This window comes from Hemicordylus capensis, chromosome 6 (genome assembly GCF_027244095.1).
Source record: "Hemicordylus capensis ecotype Gifberg chromosome 6, rHemCap1.1.pri, whole genome shotgun sequence".
Lineage (NCBI taxonomy): Eukaryota > Metazoa > Chordata > Lepidosauria > Squamata > Cordylidae > Hemicordylus > Hemicordylus capensis.
The window spans coordinates 170,466,534-170,479,279 of record NC_069662.1 but is presented as its reverse complement, the minus strand read 5'-3'; the positions used below and the strand labels follow the sequence as shown (position 1 = coordinate 170,479,279).

Genomic DNA, 12,746 nt, shown 5'->3' with positions numbered 1-12,746 from the left:
TACTTTGACCATCCTTGCAGAATCTGCTGAACCGGGGTGGGCATTAGGTAACTCAGGAACCGCTGGTAGATCCCAGATGTATCTGAAGAACCTCTCCATGTAGAGCCACACCAGGGGAGGCAGGACACTTGATTTCCTTCTAAAGACAGCAGCAAGCAAATACATAAATAAACAAACAAGGAAATGAGGAAAGGCCAATATGAGCTTGTCAGGGCTAGGCGTTCCTAGGGTTAGATTTCTAACTGGCTAGGGGTGTGTTTTTGACAAGGCACTTTTTGCTTCAGTTGTGGAGAGCCAGAGGGTGGGGATTAGCTGCAGGTGAGTCACAGCTTGTGGGAGGGGCCACATTCCGGCGTTTGTCACTTTGCATACAATTAAGTGTACAAACCCACCAATCTGACTGCAACAAACCCTCTTATTTAGAAAGGCTCAAGGGCCACCTTTTGCTGGTTCAGCTTCCTTTCAAGTAGAGAGACACCACCAGCGAAGGAAGAATGGGTGGGCCACAGCAAACACAAATGCCGCTTAGCCCAGAGCCTGACTCGGTCTCAGAGTGGGCTTCAGGGTAAGTACAGCCCAAAGCACAACAGGCTCCTTCTGCAAAGCCTCAGCTCCTGATGCTTCTTGCCGCCAGAAGCAAACCCACCTCTTTCCAAACAGGGTCAAATCCTTGCATCTCCACATGCAGAACCACTGGATGGCTCTCGGCAATCGCTGAGCAAGGGGCTGGACCAGTATAGGTGACCTCCAAGGTCCCTTCCCACCGTGCAATGGGAAGAACAACACTCTGCTCCACAGGGTTGCTGCCATGGTGCAGAACTTCATGCCAGGTGGGGCCACCATGTTTCCCTGCTTTCCCCCAGCTGCACATTTCAGACAGAGGTTGCGTGTGCATATGGGCGTTTTCAGACATCACTTCAGGGACACCTTCACCCCCCAAGCCAGATGGAGCAGGTCAGGCTCCCAGGATTAAGAACATGAGAACATCCCTGCTGGGTCAGGCCCAAGGCCCACCTAGTCCAGCCTGCTAAAATATGATCAAGTATAAATACATACTTTCTGTTTCAGACAGTGACCAGACATGACACGGACTAGGACACAAGGGGGGTTGGCCCACTTCCCAGCGTGGTGAGAAATTCCAGGGTCCTGCAACAAGCCTCGGAGTCTGGTTTCCCTTGGAACTGGGGCCCTTGTAGGTACAGCATTCCTACCAAGGCTGGAATGAAGGGTGTGGGCAGGTGGGGATCACTTTATTCAGTCATTGACTAGCAAATGGAATGAAGGTTCACTGAAAGGATTACATTGCAAAATCATTACAGACCCTTGCAGTGTAAAGTAAACCCTTTTTTGAATAAACATTTTGATGAGAAAGTTCTATAACAAGTTTATAGAAGAAACGTAAGAAAACCAGCATTGAATTGAATCCTGGGGGAAATCCAAGAAGCACTGCAGCACAAAATCTGACTAGAAAAGCAGCAGAGGAGTGAGTGTGTGGGTGGGTGGGGGGAGGCAACTTACTTTGGAAAGTGAAAGAAATGACCTGCCCTTTCTGGGAAATGTCATGACTGTGTGGAATCCTTCATCTACAAGGCAGGCTTTCAGCCAAGCCACACACTCACAGAGAATGGCAATCAAAACGGCCAAAGGCCAGATCGAGGGACATGTTTACTTCTCTTAGGCTCAAACTGCTGCTCTAGGGTGTGCAATTAAGTCTTTGCTGGCAAAATGTCAGGACAGCCGGTCAGTCACAAGGATATAAGAACAGCCCTGCTGGATCAGGCCCAACAAGGCCCATCTAGTCCAGCATCCTGTTTCACACAGTGGCCCACCAGATGCCTCTCGGGAGCCCACAGGCAAGAGGTGAGGACACACACTCTCTCCTGCTGTTACTCTCCTGCAACTAGTATTCAGAGGCATCCTGCCTCTGAGGCTGGAGCTGGCCTATTGTCTTCAGACTAGTAGCCGTTGATAGAGCTGTCCTCCATGAAGTTATCCAAACCCCTCTTAAAGCCATCCTGGTTGATGGCTGTCACCACATCTTGTGGCTGAGAATTCCATAGGTTAATTGTGTGTTTGTGGGAAAGTACTTCCTTTTGTCGGTCCTAAATTGCTTGGCAATCAGTTTCGTGGGATGACCTCTTGTTCTAGTGTTGTTTATTTTTATTTATTTATTGTTGAATTTCTATACCGCCTTTCATTAAAAACCACCCCAAGTGTTATGCAAGAGGGAGAAAAAATTCTTTCAAATCTCCACACCATGCATGATTTTCTAGACCTCTCTCATGGTGCCGGCTCAGTTTTTTTTCTAAACAAAAAAAGCCGCAGGTGTTGTAGCCTTGACTCATAAGGAAGGTGCTCTAGGCCCCTAATCATCTGGGTTTCCCTCTTCTGCAGCTTCTCCCGTTCTACAATGCAAAATACAGACTAAGCACTAGGAACATCCACTAGGAACATCTCCTGCACAAGCCTCTTTGCAATGAGTAGGATTTGTGTGGGGCCACGGCCTGTTGCAGTGTTTGAGCTGCACATAATAGGTTCAAGGTCATGGTTCTCACCACCATTGCAGCCCAGTGGGGAGCGCACGGGGGCACTGTTCTCTCTAAGGAGCATGCACCTGCACCAACTCCCAGGGCCCCGCGCAGCCCCCCCCCCACTGCCCGTCCCCCTGTCCCCCCCCCATCACCGACTGGGAAGCATTTCTGCGCTCTCCCCGGCCAGGTTGCTGCCGTGCCACTGCTGCCTCCTCCCTCCCCCCACCAGCTGGGCCACCTCCTCCAGGTCCGGCTGTAGCTGGAGGAGGTCGAGAGGCAGTGGCAGCTCCCCAGACAGAGCTCACAGAGGCTGGAGCTGGGGCGGGGGGGGGAAGGGTGGCAGATGGCGGCAGGTATCCCCCAGCCCTGCAGGGAAAAAAGGTTTTAAAATTTGTGTGCCGCGCTTAGCATGACACAATAGTAAAAAAATGGGGGGGGGTGAGTGTGAGAGAGAGAGTTATGTGCACACAATGACTGGATGCTGCCACCCAGGACAAAACTCTTTCCACTCACTGATTATAAAAATTAGAGGGAACACAGCACCGGTGGGCAGGGGAGAGGAGGAAAGATTGAGCTAACCCCCCCTCCAAACAATCCTCCTCTTGTCCTGACCATCTCCTGGCCACGTGGCTTGGGGCGCCCACACCACCAGCTGCATGGCCATCCGGAGGCTGGGAAAATGCATCCTAGCTGAAAACGCTTTGTAACACAGCCCAGCTCATTTATAGGTCAAATAGCCTGCACATTTTCCTCCAACCTTGGTCAAATGCTGGGTATGGAAGCAGGGTAGGAGAGCCCTGTCCTCCCCAGCTTTTCTTCCTGCCTTGATTCCACACACTCACTTACAACTGAAAATTGGGAGCGCACATAGCTCCCAAACTTGTTTTTGGTTGTGTGAATGGCCTCTGTTACTCTGTTTTGGAGCAGCAGGCCTGTGTGGCAAGATGCTTCTGCAGAGCTTACTTTTTCCATCCTTGCGGAACCTGCTAAACCTGGGGTGGGCATTGGGGAACTCAGGAACAACTGGTAGATCCCAGACTTGTCTGAAGAGCCTCTCCGTGCAGTTAGGCTTGCTTTGCCCTGCCTCCCTTTTCAGATGATACTGCAAATCTGGCTGAGTGGGGGTGTGGTCCGCACCATCTTAAGTTTCTCTTCAAAATTCTCTTGCTTTTACTTTGTCTCCCATTGTTTTCTTTCCTGTTTCTTCCCCCACAAAGCAGCCTCTCTTTCTCCCACCCTGCAGCAAAGTTCTGTGGTACTTCAGGGATTGAACGGTTACACTCCTTGTTCTGCTGATGGAAAACCTTATATATGCTGCCATTTTGCAGCTGGTTCCACCTCCCTAAGCTGCCATTTTGTGACAAGCTCTGCCTCCTCAAGCTGCGATTCCATGCTGGCAGCAACCAAAGCTCAGGTGAAAAGAAGAACAACTCCCAGAAGCTTTAGTCTGTACAGCCTTGTTTCTTTATTGGAATAAAAATGTGGGTGGATCTTTATTTCCTCAATGGGCAATCAGAGCAGCTAACCCGGACCTGCATATGGTAAAGCAGTCCACGATCCTTCGAAGCAAGACGGCCCCACACAGCAGCATTCTCCTCCAAAGCAGGCCACCACTGTCTGCACAAACCCAGCAGCCTCGGTGGCTCCTAAGCACAGCATCACCGCTGGAGTGCCGATGCTCCCATTGGGAGTCAGGGGAGTGTTGTTGCTCCGGTGATGAAACTGTGCTTAGGAGCCACAGTGGCAGTGGTGGCGGCGGCCATGTGTTCGTAAGTAGTGGCGCCAAGTCTGTGAGTAGAACGCTGCTGCATGGGGGCATCTCGCTTGCCAGGACGGTGGCCGCTGTCAATGGACCTCTGCAATGGAGCTCCACAAGTCGTGGGGTCTCTCTCAAAGGAAGTGGTACAAGCTGTTTAGGGCCTTAAAGGCAATGGACAGCACTTTGTATTTTGCCCCGAAACTTATGGGCAGCCAGTGTAGTGGTTTTGGCATCAGAGAAATGTGTTCTCTACGCGTTGTTCTGGAGACCAACCTGGCTGCTTTGTACTAACTGAAGTTTCTGGACTACATACCAAGGCAGCCCTATGCAGCGTACACTGCAGTAGTCAAGCCTAGAGGTCTCCAGCATGCATGTGCACTACTGTTTTGAGGTCATTCTCTTCCAGAAAAAGAGTCAACTGGCATATCAGCTGGAACTGATAGAAAGCACCCCTGGCCATTGCATCAGTCTGGGAAACCAGAGAGAGGTTTGGATCCAGAAGTACTCCCCAACTTTGTACTCTTATCCTTCTGGGGAAGGGTAGCCCCAATCAAGGACAGCAACAGCCATCTAGTGTGTATACTGTAGCTAATAGAAGGAAGAAACAAAGCAAGGTTACTTTCTTCTCCTTCATTTCAATGTCCCGCTCGTGTCACCATGCTGTGGGCAAGGCGTCCCACACTAGTGAAGCTGCAACCATTGGCCATGATGTATTAGAGCGAGCATGCTCAGTGCAATCGTGCCTTTTTGGCAGTGTTTGCCACCCTCCGCAGGGTGAAGACCTTTTAACCCTTTCCTCCCACCACTTGCACCACTGTCTTCCGCAGCTGGGGAGGAAGGGTCTTGTGGCTCCCCTCTTCCCTCCCCTGGGAAGAGAGGATTGGGCCCCTCTCTTGCCACATGTACTGTGTAAAGATAGACTGCACAAGCGTCCCCTCCACTTTTTTCCATATGTGTTCAGAAGGATCCAGTTATGGGCAATGGCCATTTTTGACACCATCACCACCACCATCCCATTCTACTTTCTGTACCAGTTGGTAGGGGAAGGGGCCCCTTTCCCTGGGTGCAAGCATGCTTTGTCTTGGCAAACTTCAAACCTCTGGCATTTTTACCTCTGGTTTGACGTTGTGTCCGAACATGGGCTGAGGCTGTTCCAGGCAAGGCTAAGGCAAAGCAAGGCAGGGTTGGACCAGGCTGGGATGAGGCTGCAGTTCCCTCGAAGGGCCCCATGGAACAAGCTGACTCACCACTGTCTGCAGGCAGACTGATCCCTCAAGTCCTCTGGAGACCAAATCACTCTTCCCAGGCTCTGCCTCCATGCCTGGAGTGTCCAAGCCTTAAAGAGGCCTCAGTCCAGAGTCTGGTGCTCCTTCTCCGTTCCAGCTGTTCTTCCCTGGATTGCTGGTGGCATTGGTGGGGTCTGGTGATGGAGCAGAGGCTGGCTCTGTGGTGGGTTCAGGTCCCATAGGTGCTGCCTCAGGGGCCCCTGACCATGAAGGGGCTTCCACAAAGGGTTCCATCCTCAGGGCTTCCTCACGTTCTGGTTCAGTGGTGTGGTCCAGCTTAGCCTTCCCACACTCTACTACACTGGTAGTGTCCAGAATGGGGGCTGGCTCCAGTTCTACCCCCTTAGTATCCAACTCTGAGATGCTACTGGAGGAGGAAGGGGTGGCAACAGGCTGACACGACAACAGCCTGCCCCAAAGCCACTTTGAAGTGGGTCCATCCAGGTAATCTGTTTCTTCCAAAACCTCCTGGAGCTAAGAAGCCACCACTCCCTCAGTCATCGTGCCCAGCCATGGCAGCTGAAAGGCTGGCCTTTAATTGCTCATTGCTATGAGATCCAATGCAGGCTTCTGCAAAAGTGGGCTAATACCATCCTCCTTAAGACACCTGCCCTCCTGCCCTCCCTCAGAGAGGCACTGAGAATATCCACAGGGCGCTCTCTGGTGACCTCCCTGCTAGAAGATGGAAGCTATTCTGCCCAAGGGTCAGTATTACAAATAGTGGACAGCACAGATCCAGGCAGCTTGTTCATGTCCCCTGAAGTCACAGATGGAGACTGGTGGAACCATATAAAGGGAGTTGCTGGACATCTCCATAATTAATTCTGCACCAATAGGGGGATGTAGGTTGGCCTGCATGCAAGAGATTTCATCCCCCCCACAAAAAAAACCCCAAACTTATTACACGTGTGACAGTGGTTCTCTGATAGCTCTAGATTTGAATTCAGGGAAGGAGGAATCTGAATTAGTGCCTTCACTATTCTGGATAATTCTGACAGACATGTACATGCAGATGCAATGCGTGCAGAAAAGAATTGCTTCGTTGCTGCACGTATGGCCCCAGCATAAGCCCCCAAATGAGCCCTTTGTTGAGCCTTGTCAGCTTCGAGGAGAGCCCTTCTCCACCTGCGCTCTGGTTGTCTACCTTGCCGCTTCGGCTCCTGCCATTCCAAATACCATGGTGCTAATTTTGAAATGGGGCAGAGGGAAGCACTTCTGTCAATGGCCCTAATGTTGGTTGTTCGAGGCTTCTACTAGGGTGTTGACAGAATCCCCACAACAAATGGAGGAAAGACATGACATTTTCTGCCTTGCACGTCCCATTCAGGAGCCACCCCAGGACAGCAGGCAGCCTGAAGAATAGGAGGAGAAAGGGAATGACAAAGGAAAACATTGAATCAGGGTTCAGTTTGCTGGTTAGACCTTCCTTGGTTTGCTTCAGGTGTTTCTACCCCACTTCTCCAGTTCACTGCTTCTCGGAGTGGCCTACAACAAAACAAAACCATAGAAAAATGAAAACAAACATAAAAATGCAACAGCAAGACAACAGAGCAGATAGGAGTAAATCTGAATTAAAACAAGTGAAAACTCAGTTAAAACCAATTTTGAAAGGCTCCTTTAAAAAGATGGCTTTCCAATTTCCTTTTAAAACCTTCAAAGAGGGGGACTAATGTAGCACCTCTGGGTGGGCGTTCCAAAGTGAGGGCACCACAACTGAGAAGGCTCCGTCTTCCGTCTCTGCCAAGGAGCCCTGTGTCAGTGATGGAGCCAAGAGCAGGGCCTGGGAGGGAGACCTGAGGATCCTGGCAGGTGCTTATGGGGGAATGTGGACCTCCAGACATCCAGGTCTCAACCCGGGCAGAGCTTGGACGGTCAAAAGCAGCTCTTTGCATTGAGCCGGGGAGCAAACGGCCCACTAGTAAAGCTGCTGCTTGTCCTGTCCAGAGAGCATTGCAGTGGTCCAGTCTGGATGTCACCAAAGCCAGAGAAGCAGAAGTCAGAACTGGTTCCCCCCCAGCAGGCTCCCAGCCGGCATCCCAGCAGAAGCGGATCAAGGGCACTCTTTCCCCCACTGTCAACTGGCCCTCCAGAGACAGGGGCAAGGCCAGGAGGACTCCCATGCTACGATCTTCCGTCAATAGCCATGCACTTCCATCAAAGGCAGGGGAAAGCTGGGCCCCCTCTGTGGGACTGGGGTTTTCCTAAAATAGCCACTTTGTGGCAAAATGGCACTTCAGGGGGAGGTTTTTGGCAGGGAAATGATGGAAGGGGAAGAATTAACCTCCCCCCCCCCCCGCTCCTAACATGCTGCTGTCGGCAGGACTCCTGCCCGAGTGGCTGTTTTTCAAGACAAGAAGGGGCTCCTCAAGCTCTGCGTGCCTCTGCAGCACATTTTTGCAAGCACATATATAATCATTCAGGAAGCCAAGCCAAGTTCAGAAAATAACCCCAGGGAGAGCAAACAGCGAAAACGAAAGTGCATCTGCAGTTCAGCATTTCTGAGAATTCACATGATTGAAAAGAGCACCCAGCGGCTCCCAGAGCAACCTTTATTCTCCTCGAGAAAAACAGGAAGAAGGTTATAAACATTTCGCCCAACCTGGGCCACCCTGCACTGCTATTCCTCTTCCATGCTTTGTTGTGCCTACGGGGATAACAAGGCCTGCCTCCCCCTTCTTGCTTGCTGCAGCTCAGAGGGTGAAGATTGCTTCTCTGCGGGTCCCCAGATTTCTTCTTCCTGGCTTTGCTCCCTGGCCATATGCCCCAGCCAGCCTGCATTCTGGGGCTCCTGGAAGCGGCTTGGGGATTCCTCCATGAGAAGGGCAGTCATGCAGAGGAGCATCCCTGAAAGGCAGCTTCCCCCTGAGATGGCTCTTCCTCAGCAAAGTGCATCCGGGCATTTTCCAGATCCCCCACTGCAACCTACCCACACCACATCCACTAAGTGCTCTTCCAGATTGCCTGTGTTGCCACATCAGTGTCACTACGCTGTCAGCAGGGTGCGTTCACATTTCCCATGCCTTGATTCAGATTTTAATGATGCGTTTTTGCCCTACAGCGTTGTAAATGTGCTGCAGGAAAGTAGCTTACAGTGAGCACTGGAAGAGATTCCCCTCTGGGGATGGAGCCACTCTGGGAAGAGCATCTAGGTTCCAAATGTAAAAAATAATAATAAATAATGTGGGGAGGGCACCAGGTTTTCAGCAGAATGGGTGGGTTTCACGGTACTTTTTTGTTTCATTTAATAATTTTTTTCTTCTGTTAACTGTTGATATCTAAACTCTGTTTTCTGTTGTTGTTGTTATTATTATTTACATTTTATATCCCACTCTTCCTCCAAGGAGCCCAGAGCGGTGTACTACATACTTAGGTTTCTCCTCACAACAACCCTGTGAAGTAGGTTAGGCTGAGAGAGAAGTGACTGGCCCAGAGTCACCCAGCTAGTTTCATGGCTGCATGGGGATTTGAACTTGGGTCTCCTCGGTCCTAGCCCAGCACTCTAACCACTACACCACATTTATACACATGCTACATGGAAGATGCTGAAAGGCATCGTCTCATACTGCGCAGGAGATGGCAATAGTAAACTCCTCCTGTATTCTACCTAAGACAACCACATGGCTCTGTGGTCACCAGGAGTAGACACCAACTCAATAGCACACTTTACATTTACATGTCCAGAACTGAATGAGGAGTGAGTGAGTGTGTGTGTGTGTGTGTGTGTGAGAGAGAGAGAGAGAGAGAGAGAGAGAGAGAGAGAGAGAGAGAGAGAGAGAATATCCGTATGTATATTCTTTAAACTAAGGTGTAACATATAAGTAAGGTATGCATTTCACAGCAATTCACTGGCCAGCATGAACAACCACCTTCACAAAATCCTTCTCACTCTCCTCTATCTCATCATTGAAACTTACACAAGATCACACACAGGCTTTTTTCTTTGTGCCAGTTAATCTCAATTTTGTGCATACAATCATGATTAAGCAGGCAAAACACTCAAGTAGTCCTTGCTCCTTATTTTCACCGTTTAAAAATAGTCCCTACCTATGCCTGTAAATATTACTCAATTAACTCAAAATAATCATACTGAAAATTAAATTGAACATTATACTGCATTAAGCAACTAAAACATACTGCATTTTTGCATTTTTGCCCTGGATTCTACAGGCACTGCATGTTTTGCATTCAATGCTCTGCCATCCCCAGAATCACAGACACAGAGTGATTTCATGCCTGGTATCTCCCCATTTCACAAAACATCCCCCATATGCACCCCTCCATTTTTGCTTACTATTTTTGAAATATGAATGATAAAGGATGCTTCCTCTTTGAAATGAGACTGTGCCTGTGGTCTTGCTCCCCATGTCTCCTTTCTCCTCACTCTGATCTGAAGAGCCTCACACATGAGGTGAGGAGTGACTATGTGCATGTACAGAGAGTCTAGTCCAGAGAGCAAGAGAGGGGAGGAGGAGAGCCTCTTTCTACATGGCTCTGGTCAAGTTTGTTTGAGAGTCCCTTTGCAAAACAAAGAGAGTCCCTTTATTTTGACTTGTTGACTCAGACTGAGCAGAACAAAGGGAAGCCAAGTCCACCCCCCACCTCTGCTAGTCTGTCTATCTTTGCAAATTGCAATCCACTTGTATGCAGATTCCCTGCCCTGAAAGAGACAGGCAGGCACCGTGGGACACACAGGAGGGGGTCGGGGCTCAGGCTGAGGGCACAGCACACTCTGAGTGTTGTTGCTTTTCTTCAAGTTCCATCGGCAGCAGCACCTTCCCAGCCCAGTGGGTGGCGCTCTGCGCCTTCCAGCAAGCTGTGCCCGATGCAACGCATCTCTTGCTTCATCGGAAGAGCCGGCCCTGCTTGAGAGTATCCTTTGGCTACTAGTCTGGCTTTGTAGCGCTGTACATCCCCTTCTGCATCCTGCTTGACTTTGAAGACCCATTTGTATCCCACAGTCTTTCTTCCACAGGGTAGTTCCACAAGTCTCCAAGTCATTTTTGTGCAAGGAATCAATTTCTTCCATTGCTGCTTTTCTCCACTTCTCAGCTTCGTCATCTGGCAACCTTTCTATATCTTGCCATGTAGTGGGTTCTTGCATCTCTCCTCCTTTAGCCATGAGTGAGAGTCTGTTAGGTGGAACCCCTTTGTTATGCCTCTGTGAGTGCCTCAGTTTGGGTTCCAGTTGTCCAGCCCCTTCTGAATCTGGCACTGATTCCTTGGGATTGCTGCTTGACTCCAGATCCATTTGAGCCCAATCACATGGCTCTTTATTCATCTGGATTTCTGGGGAAATCTTTGATGCTTCACCTTTATTTGGTCTTTGTCTTTCATCCAAATACACTGCATTGCAGACTTTGACCTTTCCACTTTTTGGATCAAGGATTCTGTATCCTCTAGATTCATGGCCAACAAAAATTCCCAGTTCAGATCTGCAGTTGAGTTTGGTCCTCTTTGCTTTGGGAATATATGCATAGGCCATTGAACCAAACACTTTGATGTGTCTTAGGGAAGGTTTTCTGTCGTGCCAAAGTTCAAATGGTGTCTTATTTGTTGCCTTGGTTGGCAATCTGTTTTGCAGGTAGTTAGCAGTCATCACTGCTTCTCCTCAGAACCTGTCCGCTAGATTGGCATCATGCAGTAGGTCATTTCCACTAGAGATCTGTTCTTTCTCTCAGCTACCCCGTTGAGCTGTCCAGTAAATGGAGGGGTAGTCTGGTGAGAGATACCATTTGATTTCATAAATTCTTTCATCTGGTTTGACATATATTCCCCTCCATTGTCTGACCTCAAACACTGGGGCTTCCTTCCAAATTTGTTATTCACCAGTGCAATATATTCTTTAAATTTCTCAAACACCTGGCTTTTCTCTCTTAGAACATACACATAGCAAAATTGGGAGTAATCATCAATGAAAGTCAGGACATACCTATTTCCACCTGAACTGATCAGTAATGGCCCACAAACATCTGAGTGAACCTGTTCCAAAATGCTCCTGGACTGTACATTTCCCTTTGCCGGAAAGGTTGGCTTGTCTCCCTTGTTAAGAATGCAACACTGACATCTGCTGGCGATTTCTGGACATGCCCTTATATTAAATCCCTTGTTTAGTTTCCTCATTTGGGAGTCAATTTTAAAGTCTAGGCTTCGGTGGCCCAATTTTCTGTGCCATAAGAAATCACAATTTTTGTGTTGGCAACTACTTGCCACATTTGCTTGTGCAGTAGCACAGTCCACTTCAAAAAGTCCATCATCCCGCATGTGGGCAGTCATGATTAACTCATCACCTTTAGATATGTAGCATGCTTCATTTTCAAAAATTGCTTTGCACCCCTTCTTGAGTCCATGCCCAATTGAAATCGAGTTGACTTGCATCTCTGGCATGAAAAGTGCATCATTTATCTTAACCTCATAAGCTTCAGTAGCAGAACCACAAAGTATCTTTGCTGTCCCCTTGCCTGCCACACTTATCTTCCTTGAATCTGCTAGTGTGACATCCGATCTGTAGCATGTGTCGAGTTCAATGAACAGATTGCGATCACAGATTATATTCTGGGATGCACCTGAGTCCAGGATGAAAGTGTGACCCTTTGTTGGCTCTTTTAGGTAATGTAGCTTTTGGCATTACTCTCCCTTTCAGATAAGCCGCCTTGTCCTTTCTTCTCCTCCTCCCCTCTTTGTTTGTCGCCATGACTCATCCCTGTGTTTACTTCATTGTCATGGTGACCAGGTCTGTGCCCTCTGAGTTTCCCGCTCTTTGAATTATATGCTGATGAGTCACTGAGGCTACTTCGCTTGCTAATGCTGGAATTACTTTGCCTGCTGAAATGTGCCAGAGTGCCATCATTTTCAAATTTCTCCTGCTGCAACTTTATATTAAAATTTCTCAGACTGGACACGACATGATCAACCTTCAGTTCACAATGAGACAGTTCAAGAGCAACAATTAGGGGTTCAAAACTTTTAGGCAGGGATTGTAGGATTGCCCCAATTAGAATAACATGATTCAATTCACATTGGTTACTCTTCAAAAGCCTGTTAATTTCTAAGATATCCGCTAAGTGGGCTTCAAAGTCTCCCCCTTTCTGCAGTTTGCTTTCACATAGCCTTTTATACAGGAGAAGCGCTGTGTTCGCAGAGACTTGGCCACATTGCTTTTTCAGTCTATCC

The 12,746-nt window shown here is 48.9% G+C and overlaps 1 protein-coding gene across 3 annotated transcripts in view; it reads left to right on the top strand.

Moving 5' to 3' along the window:
• Positions 1–12,746, top strand: part of LOC128329530 (uncharacterized) — a 215,141-nt gene that overhangs the window by 10,358 nt on the left and 192,037 nt on the right. The window lies entirely within an intron of this gene.